Consider the following 6,048-nt stretch of genomic DNA (forward strand, 5'->3'; position numbering starts at 1 on the left):
CCATTTACCAATCTGTGCAAGAGGTCCAGGGAGTCCTGAGCATAAGCCAAGACAGCTAGCAACCGATTTTGTGAAAGGTGCAAAGGATTGGGTGCTGTCTCAACACATTTGACAGCAGAAAACGTCACAGGGAAAAGACCTCCACACACAGCGAAAGGTTTCACACGATTTCACCTGAAGTTTTTCACCACGAGCGATGGCTTTGGATCCTGATGAAGCACCAGAGCAGAGAAGAGGACTCACTCGAACACCTCTCGAACCACTCCTTCCCTGCAGGGAGCTCCCTGTCCAGATAGTTCTGGGGTCAAATGTACAATTTAAAACTTCAGCACCCACCTCTGAGCTTCTACAGCCAGGGAGGCGGAAATGGTCAAGAGCAAATCAGCCATTTTGGCTGTCGCCAAGGGCAAGCCAACCACTGCTGGTCTGGCTGCGGCCAGTTAAGCCATTGCTGTTCCACCTCATTTTTCCAGTCTTCCCAAAAGGCTGGTAGAAAGGAGGGCACAGCCATGCCCAAGACGCTCAGGAGCTGGAACAGCCGAGGTACTGCCTTCTGCTGGCTCTGCAGACGGAAGCAGGTCTCAGAGCTGCAAACCCACACTGTTCCCTGCAACCAGAGGGGTCAAGAGCTCAAGCTGAAGCATCTTAGCAAGGAACCAGATTTCAGTTTGCAACATTTGCCTCTTCCCTGAAAATCAGGACTTACACAGTGTCACACCATAAAATTAAGTCACTGTTCCCTTTCAGAAGCACTGACAGTGATTATCTCTTCTCCCAGCAGCAGCGTAGGAAAACCCTGACAGTCAGTCCTACGCTCGAAAATTCACCACAAAGAAACAGTGTCTAGTTTAACAACAGCAAGAGACAGAAGGCAAATTTACCCTTCTCAGATTTATTGTTCAATTTTACTTCAACTGTAGGGCATGGCAGCAAGGAAGACAATTCTGCAAAGCAAGTGCAGAGGGATGAATTAAAAAAAAAAACAAAACCTCACACTGTCCTCTCTCAAATGGTAACACTGGCATTAAAAAAAAAAAAAAACACCCCTCACACTGTCCTCTCTCAAATGGTAACACTGGCATTAAAAAAAAAAAACAAAACCCACTTAGGATCCCACATATCACTTGGGAAGAAAATACCCATCCAGAAGTGAAAATGCCTTTCCCATCTCCTGTAAACCCATTAATGAGCCAAGATTTGGTAGCACAAAAGCAGGAATTGCAAAACTGTGCACGAGGACAACTCATCCTCCCTGGACGCTCCGTCTCTCCAGACCTGGAAGCGCTGCTCTGCCGCGTGGGAGCTGCCCTCCTCTGAGCAGCCGTGCAGCCCACCTGCCAGGCCTCCTCTCCAACAGCCATGCCAGCAGCACGGTGCAACGACACGGTGAAAACCAGCGTCTTCCCATGGAAAGAGCAGCTATGTGCAAAGCTGTGTTGCCTTCAGCTCTCCTCCAGCGTTAGGAGAATGCACACCTATAGACAGACATTCCAATTTCTCTGTCTCCAGCTCTTCAGTCTACATCTCTTTGGTGAAAGAGAGCTCCATGTTTCCAAATTCAGTCACATTTATAATATTTCTGCTAGAAATAGTCATTCCCTCTCCTAACACCCCTGCCAGTTTTAGCCAGATCCTTTGTCATGCTCAACCGGAATATCAAATATTCATGTCCAGAGTACACTAAGACACTCAAGTCTAGTATTTCAGCAGATCCTGTAAGGGTCTGGGGAACATTTTTCGCTTCAGCCCTTCTCCTCTGCTTCCAGGGCATCCCTGAAAAACAGAGAACAGACAACCAGCAACAATGCTTCTTCTTAAGCTATGACTCCATACAGGACACAAAAACAAGTCATCACTTCAGCCCACAGGGATACGGGAGGGTTGGGCGAAGGCCAGGAATAACCTTCTGTTACAGGAGCTTCTTCAAATTAATATCTACCATCTTTAGATCCCTACGTCAAGACCTCAACATGGTGAAAACACCCACAGCTCAGGAGCATCAAGCCTGGACTCAAGCCCGCAAACAATGAGCATAAGCAATGCACATCGCTGCCAGCTAGTTTTTCTCCCTCTCACTGGATTTACAGCTTGCTTTGTGAAAAAACGTGTTTAAGAGACTTTTCCTCACATCCCCTTCCCCAGCCATCTGTCTTCCACCTCACAGCATCCTGCAAGGCAGTTGCTGACAAACCGCAGCATTGCATTGGCACAGTGTTTCCCACCCAGCTGGCGTGACTCCGTGTTACACGGCTGGCAGAGAAGCCTGCACAGTCAGCGAGAGCCGCCGCTCCTCCACCTGCCCCACGCGCTGGAGCCCAGCTCTGGAGCATCACTGCTCACGATGCAGTGGTATCTCCGGGAAGGGCAGAAGCGTCATTGCTGCCTGTCCTGCTCTGATCTGCTGCTGACCTCTTGGGCTTGCTCAGGCACATGCAAAGCCATCACAGGTCACCGTCCCCGCCTGAATGCAAGAAAAGGAAGGGGAGCAGGAGCACAGCAACAGCCCCAGCAGCGAGACACTGTCTGTCTGCTAAGACAAGCGGGGTGTGATCCAAAGCCCACCAAAAGGAAGAGTCTTGCTTAGTCTTGGGGAATGCAGATGAAAGGCACGAAACCAAAGCCTGGTATTAACACAAACCAACCAAGAGCAAAACATCAGTGGCACCCACAGGACACCATTGCGTGCACCCTGGGGAGCCCCTCGCAGCCCCTGGGCCTCTCACCCCCTGCCCAGGTGTTTCCAGCGGGCTTGCCAGTGCCTGCAGGTATGGTGAGCGCTCTCCCAGTCCTCCTGCTTCATCCCCAACACCCTTCTCTCCCCCCAGCCAGACCTAGCAGCCATGGCCTGAGCAGACACCATCCTTCCCCCAGCGTTCATCCTTCTGGCAAGCCGGAGACAAACACGATGGCACGCACCGTCCCAGCACAGCCTTTCCCAGGTGCAGGACAACACGTTTTGCTTTCTGCTTCCTCCTCCCAAAGGTTTCCGTGAAAGCATCCCCCAACGCACACAGATGACTTCCCATCATCTGCAAACGGTCCCAGTCCCCACGGACACCCGGTCTGTGCTGCGGCGTTTGCTCTAAGCCACAATTCACCCGGGGCCAGCGGGGAGGAGCACTTGGCAGAGCCCTCGGCCAGGGCAGCTGAGCAAACGGTCTCTGCCTTGCACTGAGCAAGAGGGATGAGAGGCACCTCTTCCCTCCCATTCTTATCATTTACCCCTCATGAAGCAGAAGATTTTAATTAAACCTCTTCTCCTCTGGCTTTTGTGCTGTCCTGCAGAATAACTAGCTGCTAGTATCAGAGGGAATTACAAGGAATAAACAAAAAAAAAACCCCAAACCAAATGATGACTGGAGAGCTCCAGCCATTAGGTTTACTCAGTTCCTGTGGATTTCAAAATCCATCACAAACAGCAGGAGCACATTTCCCAGAGCAGTTAAAGACACAGCGTATGTATTTATTTCAATTTCAGACTGTAAATCTGAGTTCAATTAAAACTCACTGAATACTATTTTGCATCTGGCAAAATATTTTCCAACAAATACAACAAATTATTCTCCTGACTGCATAACCTCAAACTGCCTTCTGCTTGAGGCTGCTACATCCTTTCAGTTCCTACTTAAAATGTTGCAGTTGCCTCAAAATTACACAAATTTTTCTGACAAAGTTCAAACTGCATATTCTTTCCAATTCAATTTGCACAGAAACAAGGCTCAGCACGTGTGAGCTCACTGTCAGGTCTCTTCACCTACTATTTTCTGGGACACAGACATCCTCCTGCCTGCCACATCTGTGCACTCACTGAGCACCTGCCAAAATTCATAGGCTGCGGAAGCCGTCACTGAATCATTTCCCAGCTCTGGCTCCTATCACTGGGACTGAAGCTGTGAGATCAAAGAGGAATGGAATGCAGAGCATCTTGTTTGCATGTCACCAATGCCATTTTGCTGCAAGGCAGCTACAGCAAGACACACACAGACAGGAATTACTGGCAGTGGGAAAGAGAACATGGCAAGAGGCCTGGCTACGGAAAGACCAGCCCCACAGCTTGGGTGTTTCACAAAGCAGCCCACCCCCTTGGTCCAGCTAAGTACAAACTACACCAAAGAATCCAGTGTCAAAGACACCATGAAAAACAGCATCAGGAAAAGGCCACCTTCATGTCAGCGAATGTGCTGCTCCCTGGACACCTTCACGCTGCACTGACTCACCGCGACCTGCTCCTGCCCTTCTGTCCTGGGTCTTATGGTAATTTTCTTACACGTCTGTCTGCTGGAATTAAAAGACTGTTGAAGAGTCTCTGTTCCAAATTCATGTTTTACGTTCCTTTGTAGCTTACATGGGTTTAAAAGAACAACATGGTGCCCCGCAGGAGTCAGAGAAAGGCCCAAGGCAATGTAAAGAACCCAGAATTTATTATTTGCTACCTAAGACCATTTTGTTCATCTGGTAGGACCTGTATTGGAATAATTACTGGGATCTGTCAGCACTAATGATAGAAATAACCTTCTGTTACTTTTAGTTTTTATTTTATTATTTTTTAAACTCCTTTTCTCACATTGCTTGTGAGAAGGAGCTGGATCCTGCCCAAGCTCATGTAAGATCAGCAGAACGACCAACTTCCCAGCTGCTAAAAGCTGGTTTTATGGCAGCATGAGTTGGAAGTCCAGTGTGATAGTCAGTTTTCAGGGCTGGACATCAAAGGTGGGAAGAAACCTACCAGCTTCTTTTGTTCATAATTAGGAAAGATGAAGTCTGGAAATCACCAAGAGATCACAGCTGGCAACATCCCCCTATTACAGGTTTCTGTACAGCACCTAAGCGTTTGATTAATAGATGCAATTGTGACAGCCTGAGCACATTCAGACCCTGACAGCACAGCTGAGAGCTGCAAGCACATCCGTGTGTGATGGGAGAGATCATTACGATACAAGGGACTCCCTGAACTCTGCAGAACTGAGCAATCTCCTGAAGCCTGTACTGCAGAGCAACTCTCTGGGGCAGGTAATTCCCACTCACCCAGTAAGGCACGAGAGGAGGGAACTGAGCAAAACCACAGCTCCTCTGCAGTTTTTGGAGTCAGAGAGATATTAGGGTTCAATAAATGATTAAACGGCACACACTGTCTAAGATGTTTATAAGGAATACAGAAACGCCATTTGAGTCTCCTGCTCTGATACAGAAGCACAAGTTGGACTTGATGCTGTGGGTCAAGCCCACCTCTCTGGACAACACTCTCCCACCACGCAGGTGTGATATTTACCCCAGAGGGTCCACCCTCGCTGAAGAGCTTGCAAGCTGGGGGTTCTCTAGCACAAGAGACTTCAGAAACACTCAACTCCTGGCCAAACACAACAGTGCCCCTTTCACCTTCCCCTCCTTGAAAGGGGCACCAGCCATACAACCCGCTATGCTTAGCTGGACCGAGGGGATGTGCCGCTCTGCACGTGCCCAGGACTGCCTGCTAGCACCTGCCGGGCATTCCCATGGTCTGGATGGGGCTCACCACAGCTCTAGCCCCAGCCCCAGCCATGGTCTGCCTCTGCCAGGGATGCCCCAGCACATCCATTCACCTCCTGTCTGGCAGGGTCCCAACCTCCGCAGGCATGACTGCTTGTCCCCCTCTGACACGCATCAACTGAAGCCAGCAGAGCAATTCAACTTCAGTGTGCCAGCTCCCATCTTGAAAACTGCAAAGCATCGAGAGCTGTGTGCACTCTTATCGCCCCTCTTCTCATACTGCGCCAGCTGTCTTGTTCCTCTCGCCTCTTCTCCGTGCCAATCCTAAACCTTACAAGATGTCAGAATCTGGAATCCACCCATGAATTCCCAAATTACACTCCCCCAGGCAAAACCATCCATACCAAAGGGATGCGTCCTGATGCCACTTGTCCGCGCTGGCCATTCACTTCAGTGCCCAAGGATGGCCACCCCCATAACGGCACAACTCGCCGGCCTTATGCCCTCCCCACTTCTCCAAACTTCAGACGCCTGGCACCCCCAGGACGGGAGCTGATGTCGGTAAAACCGTACACCCTCCTC

This window comes from Pterocles gutturalis, unplaced genomic scaffold (genome assembly GCF_000699245.1).
Source record: "Pterocles gutturalis isolate BGI_N339 unplaced genomic scaffold, ASM69924v1 scaffold15292, whole genome shotgun sequence".
NCBI lineage: Eukaryota > Metazoa > Chordata > Aves > Pterocliformes > Pteroclidae > Pterocles > Pterocles gutturalis.